Source organism: Protomyctophum bolini (assembly GCF_963924005.1).
Source record: "Protomyctophum bolini genome assembly, chromosome: 20".
NCBI classification, from domain to species: domain Eukaryota; kingdom Metazoa; phylum Chordata; class Actinopteri; order Myctophiformes; family Myctophidae; genus Protomyctophum; species Protomyctophum bolini.
In genome coordinates this window covers 31,056,312-31,076,435 of record NC_137881.1, presented here as the reverse complement: position 1 = coordinate 31,076,435, position 20,124 = coordinate 31,056,312, and the positions used below count along the sequence as shown (strand labels likewise).

At 42.4% G+C, this 20,124-nt stretch overlaps 1 long non-coding RNA gene across 1 annotated transcript; it reads right to left on the bottom strand.

Annotated features, from left to right (window-relative positions):
• Positions 1 to 6,029: 6,029 nt before the first annotated feature.
• Positions 6,030 to 16,831, bottom strand: LOC308335775. The gene is made up of 3 exons (XR_013966093.1): positions 16,790 to 16,831; positions 7,310 to 7,423; positions 6,030 to 6,124 (listed from the first exon to the last, which is right to left on the bottom strand). It is a non-coding gene; the product is annotated as an uncharacterized lncRNA (long non-coding RNA).
• Positions 16,832 to 20,124: the final 3,293 nt, after the last annotated feature.

Genomic DNA, 20,124 nt, shown 5'->3' with positions numbered 1-20,124 from the left:
AGAAACTGTTATATGATGACGTAACCGATACATTCACCTTAAAGCGATGTTACACTTTGAAACATTTTTTTTGGTAATTTTAACGTCTACAGTACATAATAAAACAGAAGTGATCAAAATAAATGTGGTAAATGTATCTTACTTTAGAACTTCCAGTCTACAGTGTGGGCTCTTCAGTGAAGCACAGAGCAGCTCCACTAGTCCTGATTCTTGCAGGTCGTTTTCACTGAGGTCCAATTCTCTCAAATGGGAAGGATTAGAGCTGAGAGCTGAAGACACATCTTCAACCTCTGTCTTTCTGAGTTTACAGCCAACAAGTCTGTAAATGCAAAAAATAAATAAATAAATATACCTAGTTCACTGTCATGGAGGTTAACTGAAAACAAATTGATGTAGTTATCTATAGATATGAAGAGTATTTAGAGGAGCAGAGTGTGGGATAAACCAGGGGTTCTCAACCTGGGAGTCGCGACCCCTCAGGGGGTTATTAAAAAACAATAAACATATCTTTTTCTTTCGCAACTGAATAACCGTGACATTTAGAGTTTGCATACACAGACAGTGCATGCATAAACTTTCCTTAATTATTATATCTGGGTTTCAGTATTTATTCATGATGTATTTTCTCTATTAAAGGACAACTTTAGTAGAAGATGAGTTTTATTTGATTTCTTTCATTTTAGCGATTTTAGAACATAAATATTCTTTACACAATTTTATAGCGATATTTTATTTTATTACTATAGTCCCAGAAAATTACATCTGGCCACAAAAGATCACAGGATCTACTGAATGTGAAGGGGGGTACTATAGGGGGATGCCATACTGTGTTGTATGGCTCAACAGGTCAGTTTGTCACTCCTTCAAATTCAGATGTTTTATTTTGTTGTGACCAAGAACATCTAAGTAACAGGTTGAAACGAGTGTTTAAATCACTTATGAAGTTACTGTATACGGTGCCTGTTTTCCCAATGTCAATCTTACAGAAGCAGTATACCGTGCATGCAGACCAGTGTTGATTTCGTTGACTAAAACTAAGACGAAAAATGATCGTCGACTACCTTTTTCCACTGACACACTAATTGGAAACTAAATAAAAACGAAGCTAGAAAAATAAGACAAAATATACTGCCAATTTTGTCAACAAATAAAAACTAGACTAAAATGTTAGGAAGGGACTAGTGGACAAGAGATCCAGGATAAGTCATTTTATAATTAGTTGCATGCTGAAAATAGCCTACAAGCCCACAAGCCCTGCGACGTGTTGTGAGCTTGTAGATGAGCAATTGTAGTGTAAAAACAGTCATCACGACGGCATCAAGGCCCAGAAAAATACATTTTGTTCGACTAAATCAACTGTAGCTTTAGTCGACTAAAATCTTATGATATTTAGTCGACTAAAACTAGACTAACACTAAAACATTCCAGGTGACTAAAATGTGACTAAAACTAAATAAAAACTATTCAAGAGACTATGACTAAAACTAAAATCAAAATTTGCTGCCAAAAACAACACTGATGCAGACAGGGTTGACATTGAAGCAGTAGGCCTACTGTGCATGCAGACAGAGTTGACATTGAAGCAGTACTGTGCATGCAGACAGAGTTGACATTGAAGCAGTACTGCGCATGCAGACAGGGTTGACATTTTGAAAACATGGCACACGGTAACTTTATAAGTGGTTTAAACTTAAAGGCTTGTTTCAACCTGTCACTTCGATGTTTTTGGGTTAGGGTTACATTTTAAAATGTTGTTTATATTGAGGCGGACGGGAGGCAGACTTTTCACTTCCGGTTAATTTCCGGTTGTATCTGTTGCTAAGCAACCTAGTATCATCCATATGTTGATTCTATCTGTTGCCTAGCAACCTAGCATCATTCATACAGTACGTTGGTGAAGAGCGCCATCTATCATAATCCACTGAAAAGACTATATGACACAATACTGCGTGCTTGGCAGTCAAGCGATGGATTTGATACGACGTAATATGGCGTGACTGGCAGTCAATCAATGTGTTAACTACTGACCGAGCCTTTCTGCAGTTCCTCACAGCTGGGACCAGTCTCCTTCGCCCCTCCTTTGATGTGTTGTATTTGTCCAGGTCCAACTCTTCCAGAACCTCCTCTGACATCTGCAGCATGACGGCCAGAGCTGAACACTGGGTCTCAGACAGTTCCTCTGTTCTGTTCTCTAACTTCAGGAACTGTTGGATCTCCTGATGTAATGAGTGATCGTTCATCTCCCTCAAACAGTGGAAGATGTTGATACATCTGTCAGGAGAGGTATAAGGTAAGGTAAGGTCAATTTTATTTATAAAGCGCCTTTCAAAACAAATGTCACAAGGTGCTGTACAATTAATAAAATTAAATAAAACAAGAGCAACACATAGATCAACAATAAAACGACAACACAATGACAGAGTAGCAATAAAATATATAAACATGCAGGACCATATAGACAGTATTACAAACAAAAGTGCTTACGAAATAAATGGGTTTTTAGCAGCTTTTTTTTTAGCAGTCTCGACAGATTCATTCCATAGGGAAGGGGCTACAACTGCAAAAGCTCTATCGCCTTTAGTTCTTAGTCTTGTATTCGGAACTTTAAGAAGGTCTTTACCTGAAGACCTCAGTGTTCTCACATATGCTATAGGGAATAATAGTTCAGTTATAAAACAGTGCTCTCGGATTATTCCTATTTATAAGATTTGAGAAATAAACATTTCTCGCCTCCTTCACTGTCTGATTATAAGTTAAAAGTAGATATTTCATCTGTAAATAATGTACCTCCAATTTACTATTTTTCCATTTACGCTTAATCTTTCTGCATTCTCTTTTAAGGCCATGAATGATACATCATTCATCCAGGGAGATGTGTTAAAAGAGGGGATAGACTTAGTTTTTAAAGGAGCAACTAAATCAATGGATGACAAACATAAATTGTTAAAAGAGTAAACTAAATAATTTGTCTGGGTGGGCAAAGTTACGGCATTACTGAGATGATTAAATGTATTGGTGAATTTGGCTATTGAGTGGCTATTGAGTATGCAGGATCTAATGAACGTTTTATGGGTTGTGTGTCAACATTAAAAACAATATTAAAAATAATATTTTCAATATTGTGGTTATTGTGGTTAGACACAAACGGTTCATTTATACAAAGTGAATTGAGGTTTAAACCCAAGGTAAAAAACTAAGTCCAGCGTGTGGCCGTGCGTGTGAGTATAGGCCCAGTGACATGTTGAGTTAAATTAAAAGACTCAGTCAAATTCAGAAAGTCTGCAGCAAATCGTAGTCGGAACACGATAGATTAAAATGGAATAAAACGGGTTCGAAATGCCAATTTTAAATAAGTGCACCTCAAAGGAATTGAAGGTACCAATATCTATTGAACGGCAACTGAACTGCTGGTTGCAAACAGCAGCTTAACCACCACATCGACCAGAAGGTCTGCGGTCACTAATATGTTTGTAGGACAAATAGCATTCATAAGCACATTGTCTGCACCTTTCTCGGTTATAAAAAATAAAATCTGAGTTATGGGAGGAGAAAAAGTTGCGTAAAATAAATGTCATATTTCGCACTGACCTTGCATTAATCAGGTAAGGTAACATCTCCTTCAGGTTCTGGATGGCTTTCGGGATCTCCTCTGGACTGGTCTTTGTCTGACCCAGCAGGCCTCCTAACAGACTCTGGTTGGACTCCAGTGAGAGGCCATGAAGGAAGCGGACTAAGAGGACCAGGTGGCCATTTTTACTCTTCAGGGATTTTTTCATAGCAGCTTTCAGGAAGTCAGAGAGGGAGCTGTCACTCTTGTATTTCTCATCTTTCAGGAATGTCTCCAGTACCTTCTTGTTCTTCTTGTTCTTCTGTGTGAAACAGTGTAACAGGTAGACTGCAGCCAGAAACTCCTGGATGATCAGATGCACAAAGCTGTAGACCGTTTTCTGGAACAGCAGACTCTCTCTTTTGAAGATCTGTGTGCACACTCCTGAGTACAGCGAGGCGTCTTTCACATCAAGACCACACTCTTCCAGGTCTTCTTGGTAGAACATGATGCTACTTTTCTTCAGATGTTTAAACGCCAGCCCGCCCAGCTTCAGAAGAAGATCCCAGTCAGTCTTAGTGAGCTGCTGTTGAGTCCCGTTTTCTTTCTTTCTTCTTCTTTCTTTCTTGTTCACATCATGAGTCTCGTCATACTTCTGCTTCTTTGTGTTTGTCTGAACCAACAGGAAGTGGCAGCACATCTCAGTCAGGGTCTTGGGCAGCTGTCCTATTGTGGTGTGTGTCCTCAACATGTCCAGCAGAACGTTAGCAATGATCCAACAGAAGAGTGGGATGTAACACATGATGTGGAGGGACGATGTCTTCAAGTATGAGAGGACTTCGTCGGCCAGCTTCTTTTCACTGAATCTCTTCCTGAAGTACTTCTCCTTCTGGGGGTCTGTGAACCCTCGCACTTCGGTCACCATGTCCACATATGCAGGAGGGATCTTATTGGCTGCTGCAGGTCTGGTGGTTATCCAGAGGAGGGCCGAGGGGAGAAGATTATCCTTGATGAGGTTCGTCAACAGAGCATCCACCGATGATGTCACTGTGACATCAGAGATTATTTCATTTTTGTCGAAGTCCAACGGAAACCTGCCTTCATCGAGTCCATCAAAGATGAAGCAAACTTTCCAGGCAGCGAGCTGCTCTGCTGTGACCTTCTTTAACGTTGGGTGGAAATCATGGATCAGGTTGAGAAGACTGTACTGCTTATCTCTGACCAAGTTCAGCTCTCGGAATGAAATGGGAACCAGGAGATCTATATCTTGATTCTCCAAACCTCTTGCCCAGTCCAGAGCAAATTTGCGCACAGAGAATGTTTTTCCGATGCCAGCGATGCCATTGGTCAGAACTGTTCTGCCAGGGTGGAGGATCTTAAGGATTTTACAGCAGTCGATTGGTTCGTCATGGAAGGTCTTCATGTTGGAAGTTCTCTCAAGCTGTATCACCTCATGTTGGCTATTAACCCCTTCACTCTGTCCCACCATGAGGTAGAGCTCTGTGTAGTTGCTGGTGATTGAGGTTCCAGACTCTTCCATCATGTTGTCTATCACGCCATCAAGACTTTTCAAACTGACCTTATAATCGCTCAAATACTCCTGCAGACTGACGTCTGAAATGATAAGAAAATGTACGTTTTAAACATTCATTTATAGGTTTCATAGTTTCTTTTCAGGTGGGCTGTCAGACAGATATTTTGTGAAGCCACTAAGGAAATCGGGACTTCCTGAAAGTTCATATAATGGCCTGTTGTGGCGCTGTCATTGGGCCCAAAAAAAACCCATAGAGGTCCATGTATTTGGGCCCAACTTCACATAGACTGTATTACCTTAATAAACATGGTCATGAATACTTTCTGCTTCCAGTCACTAGTTTAAAGTCTCATTTCTCATGTCACAATATTCTTTTTGGAAAATGATGGTCCCATTTATTTAAAAAATGACCATAAAGTCACGTATGTTCTGAGGGGCGTGTCTACCGTTGTCTGGGCCAGCCAATGGCCAGCTGGGCCCAAACGGATCTAGAAAGATGGCGATTTACAAGTCAAGGACTGACTGGCTTCATCTTACGTCCATATCAGACCCGGAGAACGCTTTGTCCATATTTTCTTTTTTACAGTTTATGGTTCATTTATAACGTTACATGTTTACAGGACACATGCACACATTACTAATTTAATATCCTGCAATTTGTTAAGAAAAACAGCCAAAAGTAACACAAGGATCAGTTGTTTTTGTCCAGTTGTTGAGTTGATAGTTGGTTAGCTTCATCATTTACACTAAGATATAATTGATACAGACACTAATATGAACATTTAGTACATGACGTCTGAGTGGTCAATTTATTTGCATGAACTTTCAATGAGTGCACATTCTTACTTTGTCCAGGTTTGGTTTGACTCGGTGTCTGCAGTCCAGGTGTGGTTTGACTGGGTGTCTTCAGTCCTGTTGTGTGAGGATACTGTGTATCAGGAGGTCCAGGTTCATTACTGAAGTTAAGAGGAATGTCTTTAGAAAAGTCACTCTTCATAGACAGAAGGCTGGGAGTTGGAGACTCTGCTCTGTGGTACAGACTTCTGGAATCATAGAAATGTTTTCATGTGAATGAATAAGTCCACTTATTCAACGTTACAATAGAAACATTTACAGTATGCCTATATGATTCACATCAAACACACACTATGAAATCAAGCCTCGCCCTCGTTTTTGCGACATGAACACATGCAATACGTCCTGGAAACCCTGGTTACAGGAAAAAGGTTCTCCCGTGCCTTGCTGCCCGCCTCACCCCCCTCTCTCATACACAGACGCACGCACACGCAACTTGCAAGCCCTGCCCAACTAACTGGTGTGTTGTTAAATAAATAAAGAACGAACACCTGCATGAATTAAATAAAGTTGTAGGCCTACCCTGTCTGTTTCTCTCTCACCTCGCTTGCCTTGTTGTCATGCACGCACCTACATGACACATCGACATCGCATCGCCATGAATGGAATACGTTTGTGGGCTGGCCTATATTCATTTTACCCATTCGTGCGCAGTGCACGGCGAAGGCGTGAGACTGCGCACTGCTGTGATAAGTCCTGTGGGTGAGTGTCAGTGATGCCTGCATGAGAGATAGGCTATCATGTCGTCAAGGCAGTCATAATCAACGTTGTAGTGATTTGATCATTGATGAACGAATCATAAACATATCGATGGAGGCTTGCCGCTTGCATGTGTGCTGGTATGTGTTGGCGACGCACGCCGCGGTCCCGTCCTCCCGACCCCCTAAAATGATCTCGCTTTTATCTGAACTGTCAAAGCACTTATTTAAATGGTGAATGATTAAGCCCCTTACGCCTATAGCCTGCTACAATTGCAAATATAGGCAAGCTGTATATGCTTGTCATTGTCACTTGGAAATAAAGGCGTGCAGTCCATTTATGCCTTTTTTTAAATAATATCACTCACAGACAGTACAGTGATATAGGCATCTCATGGCGCATGCGCTCCCAAATCATCTCACAAGTGCGCTCGCATAACAAGGCCAGTAAAGCACTGTTAGATTAAGCACAAACTAATACATTGTAAACATGTTATATTGTCGGTAATTTTGGCATGCACCCATATTTTGGCGTACGCACGGTTGAAAAATGAGGGCCATAGTGCAGTGTTATAGTGTATATTGTATAGTGTTATAGTTTATATTGTATAGTGTTTAGTGTGTACTGTATATTGTATAGTGTTACAGTGTGTATATTGTACAGGATTGACATACTGTGTATCAGGAGGTCCAGGTTCATTACTGAAGTTAAGAGGAATGTCTTTAGAAAAGTCACTCTTCATAGACAGAAGGCTGGGAGTTGGAGACTCTGCTCTGTGGTACAGACTTCTGGAATCATAGAAATGTTTTCATGTGAATGAATAAGTCCACTTATTCAACGTTACAATAGAAACATTTACAGTATGCCTATATGATTCACATCAAACACACACTATGAAATCAAGCCTCGCCCTCGTTTTTGCGACATGAACACATGCAATACGTCCTGGAAACCCTGGTTACAGGAAAAAGGTTCTCCCGTGCCTTGCTGCCCGCCTCACCCCCCTCTCTCATACACAGACGCATGCACACGCAACTTGCAAGCCCTGCCCAACTAACTGGTGTGTTGTTAAATAAATAAAGAACGAACACCTGCATGAATTAAATAAAGTTGTAGGCCTACCCTGTCTGTTTCCCTCTCACCTCGCTTGCCTTGTTGTCATGCACGCACCTACATGACTCATCGACATCGCATCGCCATGAATGGAATACGTTTGTGGGCTGGCCTATATTCATTTTACCCATTCGTGCGCAGTGCACGGCGAAGGCGTGAGACTGCGCACTGCTGTGATAAGTCCTGTGGGTGAGTGTCAGTGATGCCTGCATGAGAGATAGGCTATCATGTCGTCAAGGCAGTCATAATCAACGTTGTAGTGATTTGATCATTGATGAACGAATCATAAACATATGGATGAAGGCTTGCCGCTTGCATGTGTGCTGGTATGTGTTGGCGACGCACGCCGCGGTCCCGTCCTCCCGACCCCCTAAAATGATCTCGCTTTTATCTGAACTGTCACTTATTTAAATGGTGAATGATTAAGCCCCTTACGCCTATAGCCTGCTACAATTGCAAATAGGCAAGCTGTATATGCTTGTCATTGTCACTTGGAAATAAAGGCGTGCAGTCCATTTATGCCTTTTTTTAAATAATATCACTCACAGACAGTACAGTGATATAGGCATCTCATGCCGCATGCGCTCCCAAATCATCTCACAAGTGCGCTCGCATAACAAGGCCAGTAAAGCACTGTTAGATTAAGCACAAACTAATACATTGTAAACATGTTATATTGTCAGTAATTTTGGCATGCACCCATATTTTGGCGTACGCACGGTTGAAAAATGAGGGCCATAGTGTATAGTGTTATAGGGCCTGATTCATTAAAAAGAAATACGCCACCGTTACACTGTGGCGGAAACAGATATCGTATTTATCCGTCCGATCAAGCTACGTTGAGATGACGTGTTATTCAGAGAGCGGTGTGTACCACAGGTGCGCTGGCGTATCGCAGGTGTATGTCATACTGAATGCAGTGGGTGCAAAGTGATCGGAAAAGCACCCGACAACCTCATTTGCATTGATCCACGCCCCATATCGCACCATAAAAGGCTTCAAGCATGACTCAGCAGACAGCAGTTTGGTCTGTCAAAAAAAGAAAAAAGGCTTTGCAGCCGCAGACTATGCGGCTTCACAGCCGCGGTCAATGCATGAATATAGCCCGCACTCTATTAAAATGTCCACAACGGTGCGTGCTCCGCTGCTGAAGCAATATCATTATAATTTATTTAATTAAGTTCGGGACCAAGGCGGGTGCTGCACTCACACCTTTGCAGTCAGAGGTAAAATATAGGCTATCCGATATTTAAAATATCGGATATATGTCAATGCAAAAGTCGTCTTTTGAGAGAGAGAGAGAGAGAGAGAGAGAGAGAGAGAGAGAGAGAGAGGGGAGAGAGGGAGGGGGGCATGGCTTGCGCGATAAAGAACAGTACAAGCATATACATTCATAAGTGAATAATTGGGATCCTCTTGTCTGAAGAATTTAAGAAATTATAATCCAGTGAGTTTATCCAGTGAGTTAAACTATTCTGTGTGTGGCATCCATGCATGTGATCAATATCAATACATGATATTAATTTGTACTGTTCACCACACGACCAAATGCTATATTACAACTCGGCAATGATAAGCCCTTATAGGCTACTGATGAATGCACCTGAGGGTTATAAAAAAAGAAACAACACTCGCCTGCAGAAGTAAAATAGATATCCGATGTATCAGATGTAAATTAATTTCATGATGTCGTCATATTAAAATGATTCGCGGGACACGGCAAACTCATGATGAGATCAATGTAGTAGCCTACAGCATATAGCCTACACAGCTACAACGTTGCCCATATTATAATTAATTAAGGTGAGCTGGCTTAAAACTGACTGGCCAAATTGCACGCTGTGGATTTATAGCCCTCGTCGTGACTGCTGTCTGTCTGTCAGACCGGCATGTCTGTCAGTCTGTGAACCATATAGAATGCCATAGATAGACCATATAACAGTCGGGCCAGGCCGTGTTCTGTCCTTGCCGGGCTCACCGCGCCGTTATATTAATTTTCCAATGTAAATTTCACCCAGATTGGACTCGGTTCAGCGGCCGCATGCTGCTGTCCGCCCCCCCCCCCCCACACACACACACACACACACACACACACACACCGACAGTCAGAGAACTGACTCACTAAACAACACTAACACACACTAAACAACGTTGGATTCGTACAGTACAGAATGCAGATAAGTGTAGGCCTATGTTCTTATTATAATTGTGAGTTTGTTTTTTAACATGCAGCGCGAGTCCACGGGAGCCGATCTACAAGCTCACAACGCACTGCGAGTAGCCTAGAGAAGGCTGTCAAGTGAGCAGCGCAATCGCGCATGCTATAGAAATATCCTAATAAATAAATAAAAAGGTGTCGCTTGCAGGGGCAGTTTCCTTATGGGACTTGACTCTAGAATGCATGCATAGGCATACAAGTGCAAGTGCACTTGGCTTTTATATATCATTTTTTTATGTGCTGAACAATGTTAGGGTCGGGACACATGCCTACATATTTTATCTGCGATTTGGGAACTATTTATTGATTCAGCATGAAGACTAAAGCCTTCTGAATATATCCGTAAATTCGTCCGCCACCTAAAGAGGTCCCGTGGGATTTTACGGAGTTTCCGACCAACCTACGTGAGCGTCAAGTTCACGGCCATTTCCATGAATTCCAAATTAATGTGGGAAATCCACGTAAATGCCTTTCCGCTAGCTTCACGTCATTATATCAGCGTAAACGCGTTGAAGAATCAGGCCCATAGTGTATATTGTATAGTGTTATAGGGCCTGATTCTTCAACGCGTTTACGCTGATATAATGACGTGAAGCTAGCGGAAAGGCATTTACGTGGATTTCCCACATTAATTTGGAATTCATGGAAATGGCCGTGAACTTGACGCTCACGTAGGTTGGTCGGAAACTCCGTAAAATCCCACGGGACCTCTTTAGGTGGCGGACGAATTTACGGATATATTCAGAAGGCTTTAGTCTTCATGCTGGATCAATAAATAGTTCCCAAATCGCAGATAAAATATGTAGGCATGTGTCCCGACCCCCACATTGTTCAGCACATAAAAAAATGATATATAAAAGCCGAGTGCACTTGCACTTGTATGCCTATGCATGCATTCTAGAGGCAAGTCCCATAAGGAAACTGCCCCTGCAAGCGACACCTTTTTATTTATTTATTAGGATATTTCTATAGCATGCGCGATTGCGCTGCTCACTTGACAGCCTTCTCTGGGCTACTCGCAGTGCAACGCGTTGTGAGCTTGTAGATCGGCTCCCGTGGACTCGCGCTGCATGTTAAAAAACAAACTCACAATTATAATAAGAACATAGGCCTACACTTATCTGCATTCTGCACTGTACGAATCCAACGTTGTTTAGTGAGTCAGTTCTCTGACTGTCGTCGGTGTGTGTGTGTGTGTGTGTGTGTGTGTGGGGCGGACAGCAGCATGCGGCCGCTGAACAGAGTCCAATCTGGGCGAAATTTACATTGGAAAATTAATATAACGGCGCGGTGAGCCCGGCAAGGACAGAACACGGCCCGGCCCGACTGTTATATGGTCTATCTATGGCATTCTATGGTTCACAGACATGCCGGTATCTATGACAGACAGACAGCAGTCACGACGAGGGCTATAAATCCACATTATGGCATCAGCGCGTGCAATTTGGCCAGTCAGTTGTAAGCCAGCTCACCTTAATTAATTATAATATGGGCAACGTTGTAGCTGTGTAGGCTATATGCTGTAGGCTACTACATTGATCTCATCATGAGATGAATCAAGTTTGCCGTGTCCCGCAAATCATTTTAATATGACGACATCATGAATTGAATTTACATCTGATACATCGGATATCTATTTTACTTCTGCAGGCGAGTGTTCTTTCTTTTTTTATAACCCTGCAGTGCATTCATCAGTAAGGGCTTATCATTGCCGAGTTGTAATATAGCATTTGGTCGTGTGGTGAACAGTAGGCTACAAATTAACTTCTTTCTCATTATGTGAAAGTAACTGTAACATATCAGTTAACTCTGACATATATGGATCGAGTGAAGCAATGCATGCGTGCCAAGTTGGCAAGTTTCGTTTATAATTATATACATATAACTCGCGCTGTTTGCTTGAAGATCTGTCCGTGCAGAGAACCTCCTGTCAAAATTAACTACTCTACAAGCTCATCGCGCTGTTGTATAGAATTTAAAGTTTGGGAATCCTCTGTGCCGGCTATGATGACGTATTTTGAGATTTCCTGTTGCCTTATATGGTGTAGAATGGGCGTGGATGTTCCAACTAACCAGGCGACACCAGGCGAATCGCTTGGGGAAAATGCGGAAAGGATACACTCAGCGATCCGCATGAATGAAGTGATTACACCAGCTTCTCTGAATAACACGTCATCTCAACGTGGCTTGATCGGACGGATAAATACGATATCTGTTTCCGCCACAGTGTAACGGTGGCGTATTTATTTTTAATGAATCAGGCCCATAGTGGGCCTGATTCATTAAAAAGAAATACGCCACCGTTACACTGTGGTGGAAACAGATATCGTATTTATCCGTCCGATCAAGCTACGTTGAGATGACGTGTTATTCAGAGAGCGGTGTGTACCACAGGTGCGCTGGCGTATCGCAGGTGTATGTCATACTGAATGCAGTGGGTGCAAAGTGATCGGAAAAGCACCCGACAACCTCATTTGCATTGATCCACGCCCCATATCGCACCATAAAAGGCTTCAAGCATGACTCAGCAGACAGCAGTTTGGTCTGTCAAAAAAAGAAAAAAGGCTTTGCAGCCGCAGACTATGCGGCTTCACAGCCGCGGTCAATGCATGAATATAGCCCGCACTCTATTAATATGTCCACAACGGTGCGTGCTCCGCTGCTGAAACAATATAATTATAATTTATTTAATTAAGTTCGGGACCAAGGCGGGTGCTGCACTCATACCTTTGCACTTTGCAGTCAGAGGTAAAACATAGGCTATCCTATCCGATATTTAAAATATCGGATATATGCAATGCAAAAGTCGTCTTTTGAGAGAGAGAGAGAGAGAGAGAGAGAGAGAGAGAGAGAGAGAGAGAGAGGAGGGCATGGCTTGCGCGATAAAGAACAGTATAGCCAGCCTACAAGCCTATACATTCATAAGTGAATAATTGGGATCCTCTTGTCTGAAGAATTTAAGAAATTATAATCCAGTGAGTTTAGCCAGTGAGTTAAACTATTCTGTGTGTGGCATCCATGCATGTGATCAATATCAATACATGATTATAAAGTCTGTCCTTCATATTTGCAAGCACTGGAGCAGCGCATGTGGACCTGCGGAGCGGACCGTTGCCCCGTCGGCTAGAATGCTGTCGGAAAAAAGGCCGCCTCCCAGGCTAATGTGGTCTTCTATTTTTTATACAGGGCTATATAGCCCATTCATTTTCCAATGTGAATCGGATCGGCAGCACGATGCTGTCTGCCCACCCCACACACACACACACACACACACACACACACACACTGCACACACACACACACACACACACACACACACACACCGACCGACAGTCAACTGACTCAAGGAGCTCCGTAACAAAACAATTTCAATAGGCCTGCCGCCTACTGCAGGCATTACTACACTAAACAATGTTGGATTCGTAGTGCAGAATGCAGATAAGCCTATGTGTTCTTATTATAATTGTGAGTTTGTTTTTTAACATGCGCGAGAGCCGATCTACAAGCTCACAACCGTTGCACTGCGAGTAGAAAGCTGTCAAGTGAGAAGCGCAATCGCGCATGCTATAGTAATATCCTAATGAATAAATAAAAAGGTGTCGGGCTTGCAGGGGCAGTTTCTGTATGGGGAAATGCATGCATTTAGGCATACAAGTGCACTCAGCTTTTATTATATAGGCTATCATTTATTTTGTGCTGATCGACCAATATGTCATGGGGACACATGCCTACATATTTTATCTGAGATTTGGGAACTATTTATTGATTCAGCATGAAGACTAAAGCCTTCTGAATGAATCTATTTTTGCGTAGATTCCTCCGCCACCTACAGAGGGACCGGAGGATTTTGCGATGTTTCCGACCAACCAACGTAAGCGTCAAGTTCACGGCCATGTCCATGAATTCCGAATGAATGTGGGAATCAATGCAGTCTGCATTGATCCATGCGGGGAATTAAGTCTTCTTTTGAGAGAGAGAGAGAGAGAGAGAGAGAGAGAGAGAGAGAGAGAGAGAGAGAGAGAGAGAGAGAGAGGGAGGGGGGCATGGGCCCTCGACACTGTTGGTTTGCGCGATAAAGAACAGTAGGCCTATACATATACCGGTAAGTGAATAATTATAGGCCTGGAATCCTCTTGTCTGAAGAAATTATAATCCAGTGAGTTTCCAGTGAGTTTTCACCAAATGGTAAGAGTTAAACTATTCTGTGTGTGACATCCATGTGATCAATATACATTATTATAAATTAATACCACGACGCAAATGGAGGCAGATATAGGCTATAGCCTTTCTTGTCTGTCTGTCTGTCTGTCTGTCCGTCATGTTTGTGAACAAGCGCGAGTGGAGGTGAGCTGGCTTAAAACTATGATATGACTGGCCGGCTTTCAAACACGCTGATGCCATTCATTAGGCTAATGTGTAGGCCTACTTCTATTTTATTTTATTTAGGGCTAATTAGCCCTATTCATTCCCCCTCCCCAGGCATTACTACACTATAAACAATGTTGGATTCGTACAGTGCAGAATGCAGATAAGTGTAAGCTATATATGTTTTTAAACATGCAGCGCGAGTCCACGAGATCCGATCTACAAGCTCACAACTGTTGCACTTCGAGTAGCCCCAATCGCGCATGATAGAAATATCCTAATAAATAAATAAAAAGGTGTGCTTTGCAGGGGCAGTTTCTGTATGGGACGCGAGGCTAACTTGCCTCTAGAATGCATGCATTTAGGCATACAAGTGCACTCGGCTTTTATATATATGCTATCATTTTTTTATGTGCTGATCGACCAATATGTTGGGGACACATGCCTACATATTTTATCTGAGATTTGGGAACTATTTATTGATTCAGCATGAAGACTAAAGCCTTCTGAATGAATCTATTTTTGCGTAGATTCCTCCGCCACCTACAGAGGGACCGGAGGATTTTGCGATGTTTCCGACCAACCAACGTAAGCGTCAAGTTCACGGCCATGTCCATGAATTCCGAATGAATGTGGGAATCCACGTAAACGCCTGTCCGCTCACGTTACGTAACGTTATGAGCGTAAATGCCGTTGTGAATGAGGACCATAGGGCCTGATTCTTCAACGCGTTTACGCTGATATAATGACGTGAAGCTAGCGGAAAGGCATTTACGTGGATTTCCCACATTAATTTGGAATTCATGGAAATGGCCGTGAACTTGACGCTCACGTAGGTTGGTCGGAAACTCCGTAAAATCCCACGGGACCTCTTTAGGTGGCGGACGAATTTACGGATATATTCAGAAGGCTTTAGTCTTCATGCTGAATCAATAAATAGTTCCCAAATCACAGATAAAATATGTAGGCATGTGTCCCGACCCTATAACATTGTTCAGCACATAAAAAAATGATATATAAAACTTGCACTTGTATGCCTATGCATGCATTCTAGAGGCAAGTCCCATAAGGAAACTGCCCCTGCAAGCGACACATTTTTATTTATTTATTAGGATATTTCTATAGCATGCGCGATTGCGCTGCTCACTTGACAGCCTTCTCTAGGCTACTCGCAGTGCAACGTGTTGTGAGCTTGTAGATCGGCTCCCGTGGACTCACGCTGCATGTTAAAAAACAAACTCACAATTATAATAAGAACATAGGCCTACACTTATCTGCATTCTGCACTGTACGAATCCAACATTGTTTAGTGTGTGTTAGTGTTATTTAGTGAGTCAGTTCTCTGACTGTCGGTGTGTGTGTGTGTGTGTGTGTGTGTGTGTGTGTGGGGCGGACAGCAGCATGCGGCCGCTGAACAGAGTCCAATCTGGGTGAAATTTACATTGGAAAATTAATATAACGGCGCGGTGAGCCCGGCAAGGACAGAACACGGCCCGGCCCGACTGTTATATGGTCTATCTATGGCATTCTATGGTTCACAGACATGCCGGTCTGACAGACAGACAGCAGTCACGACGAGGGCTATAAATCCACATTATGGCATCAGCGCGTGCAATTTGGCCAGTCAGTTTTAAGCCAGCTCACCTTAATTAATTATAATATGGGCAACGTTGTAGCTGTGTAGGCTATATGCTGTAGGCTAGCTACTACATTGATCTCATCATGAGATGAATCAAGTTTGCCGTGTCCCGCGAATCATTTTAATATGACGACATCATGAAATGAATTTACATCTGATACATCGGATATCTATTTTACTTCTGCAGGCGAGTGTTCTTTCTTTTTTTATAACCCTGCAGTGCATTCATCAGTATCATTGCCGAGTTGTATATAGCATTTGGTCGTGTGGTGAACAGTACAAATTAACTTCTTTCTCATTATGTGAAAGTAACTGTAACATATCAGTTAACTCTGACATTTAAGGATCGAGTGAAGCAATGCGTGCCAAGTTGGCAAGTTTCGTTTATAATTATTTTTATACATATAACTCGCGCTGTTTGCTTGAAGATCTGTCCGTGCAGAGAACCTCCTGTCAAAATGAACTACTCTACAAGCTCATCGCGCTGTTGTATAGAATTTAAAGTTTGGGAATCCTCTGTGCCGGCTATGATGACGTATTTCGAGATTTCCTGTTGCCTTATATGGTGTAGAATGGGCGTGGATGTTCCAACTAACCAGGCGACAACAGGCGAATCGCTTGGGGAAAATGCGGAAAGGATACACTCAGCGATCCGCATAAATGAAGTGATTACACCAGCTTCTCTGAATAACACGTCATCTCAACGTAGCTTGATCGGACGGATAAATACGATATCTGTTTCCGCCACAGTGCAACGGTGGCGTATTTCTTTTTAATGAATCAGGCCCATAGTGTGTATATTGTACAGGATTGACATACTGTGTATCAGGAGGTCCAGGTTCATTACTGAAGTTAAGAGGAATGTCTTTAGAAAAGTCACTCTTCATAGACAGAAGGCTGGGTGTTGGAGACTCTGCTCTGTGGTACAGACTTCTGGAATCATAGAAATGTCTTCATGTGAATGAAGAAGTCCATTTATTCAACGTTACAATAGAAACATTCACAGTAGGCCTATATGATTCACGTCAACACAAATCATATCAATATTTCTATAAGTATCATGTGAATCAAAAGGTCAATTTGTCCCCTGCTCCGTCGGTCCACCCAGATCATCCGATGGTCCAAGGTGTTCGTCTCCCCACCGTCCTCCGATGAAGAGGACCTCCAAGGTCTTTGTCTAGTGTTACAGTGTATATTGTATAGTGTTATGGGGCCTGATTCATTAAAAATAAATACGCCACCGTTACACTGTGGCGGAAACAGATATCGTATTTATCCGTCCGATCAAGCTACGTTGAGATGACGTGTTATTCAGAGAAGCTGGTGTAATCACTTCATTCATGCGGATCGCTGAGTGTATCCTTTCCGCATTTTCCCCAAGCGATTCGCCTGGTGTCGCCTGGTTAGTTGGAACATCCACGCCCATTCTACACCATATAAGGCAACAGGAAATCTCGAAATACGTCATCATAGCCGGCACAGAGGATTCCCAAACTTTAAATTCTATACAACAGCGCGATGAGCTTGTAGAGTAGTTAATTTTGACAGGAGGTTCTCTGCACGGACAGATCTTCAAGCAAACAGCGCGAGTTATATGTATATAATTATAAACGAAACTTGCCAACTTGGCACGCATGCATTGCTTCACTCGATCCATATATGTCAGAGTTAACTGATATGTTACAGTTACTTTCACATAATGAGAAATAAGTTAATTTGTACTGTTCACCACACGACCAAATGCTTACAACTCGGCAATGATAAGCCCTTACTGATGAATGCACTGCAGGGTTATAAAAAAAGAAAGAACACTCGCCTGCAGAAGTAAAATAGATATCCGATGTATCAGATGTAAATTAATTTCATGATGTCGTCATATTAAAATGATTCGCGGGACACGGCAAACTTGATTCATCTCATGATGAGATCAATGTAGTAGCCTACAGCATATAGCCTACACAGCTACAACGTTGCCCATATTATAATTAATTAAGGTGAGCTGGCTTAAAACTGACTGGCCAAATTGCACGCGCTGATGCCATAATGTGGATTTATAGCCCTCGTCGTGACTGCTGTCTGTCTGTCAGACCGGCATGTCTGTGAACCATAGAATGCCATAGATAGACCATATAACAGTCGGGCCGGGCCGTGTTCTGTCCTTGCCGGGCTCACCGCGCCGTTATATTAATTATCCAATGTAAATTTCACCCAGATTGGACTCGGTTCAGCGGCCGCATGCTGCTGTCCGCCCCACACACACACACACACACACACACACACACACACACACACACACACCGACGACAGTCAGAGAACTGACTCACTAAACAACACTAACACACACTAAACAACGTTGGATTCGTACAGTGCAGAATGCAGATAAGTGTAGGCCTATGTTCTTATTATAATTGTGAGTTTGTTTTTTAACATGCATGATGCAGCGCGAGTCCACGGGAGCCGATCTACAAGCTCACAACGCGTTGCACTGCGAGTAGCCTAGAGAAGGCTGTCAAGTGAGCAGCGCAATCGCGCATGCTATAGAAATATCCTAATAAATAAATAAAAAGGTGTCGCTTGCAGGGGCAGTTTCCTTATGGGACTTGCCTCTAGAATGCATGCATAGGCATACAAGTGCAAGTGCACTCGGCTTTTATATATCATTTTTTTATGTGCTGAACAATGTTGGGGTCGGGACACATGCCTACATATTTTATCTGCGATTTGGGAACTATTGATTGATCCAGCATGAAGACTAAAGCCTTCTGAATATATCCGTAAATTCGTCCGCCACCTAAAGAGGTCCCGTGGGATTTTACGGAGTTTCCGACCAACCTACGTGAGCGTCAAGTTCACGGCCATTTCCATGAATTCCAAATTAATGTGGGAAATCCACGTAAATGCCTTTCCGCTAGCTTCACGTCATTATATCAGCGTAAACGCGTTGAAGAATCAGGCCCATGGTGTGTATATTGTACAGGATTGACATACTGTGTATCAGGTTGTCCAGGTTCATCACTGAAGTTAAGGGGAATGTCTTTAGAAAAGTCACTCTTCACAGACAGAAGGCTGGGAGTTGGAGACTCTGCTCTGTGGCACAGACTTCTGGAATCATAGAAAATGTTTGTGTGATTATCATTTCAATTCATTATATATTTGTTTATTGTGAGCTTGTAGATCAGTTATAGTTATTTTAACATTTAAACAGCATTATATATATCGCATTCGTCTAATTTGTTTTCCACTGTACCATGTGTATGGTATGATCGATCGATCTATCTATCTATCTATCTATCTATCTATCTATCTATCTATCTATCTATCTATCTATCTATCTATCTATCTAGCGTACGGACATTTACGAGCATCCCCACATTACGTGTGGAATTCATCATTTGAACTTGGCGTGACGGATGTGGGGATTATTAATTGATTCAGCATGAAGACTAAAAGTAAGTCAGTATAGCCTTGCCGAGCTCCTGATTCTGTAGTGTGAGTAGAAACATACTATAGCGTCATGTTCCCCCTGGACATGACGCTGCTGCGCTGCAGGCAGTGCCGTATCCAGGGAATAATCAGCAGGGGGGCATTCATATTTCTAAGGGGGGCAGTTGATTTTTCAAGTTCACATCCATATATAGCAATTAAGCTCTCACATAGGCCTATACAATAAAACAACACAAAAGGCTTGGAGAAGGGCTACAAGTATAGGTTCCAATTATACACCAAAACAAATGATATAACCTAATTATTGTAGCCAACAGAACAAACAAACAAACATAGCCTATATACTGTCATGTGGAAACACGATCGCATCGCACCAACAACACAATGAACACAATGAGCATCTCCACGGCGGGAGGAAAGTAGAAAAAAAAGACTATAGCCTATATGCACCAACCATTAATCACCAACAAATAGTTGAGCATTTAGGCCTATAGTGACTTTTATATGTCGCCATCTCCACGGTAGGGGAATATGAGTAAAAGTTTATGCACCAACCAAAAACAACAAGTCTATTTAGTGTATTTATGTCGGGAGGCAAAGGGGGGGGGGGGGGGATCTGCGCGTCTGTCTCCCTCCCTCCAAATGTCGGCACACGTCAAATGCTCTTTAGAGAGCGCATGCTTATTTAAGCCTTTGTTTGATTCTGTTCC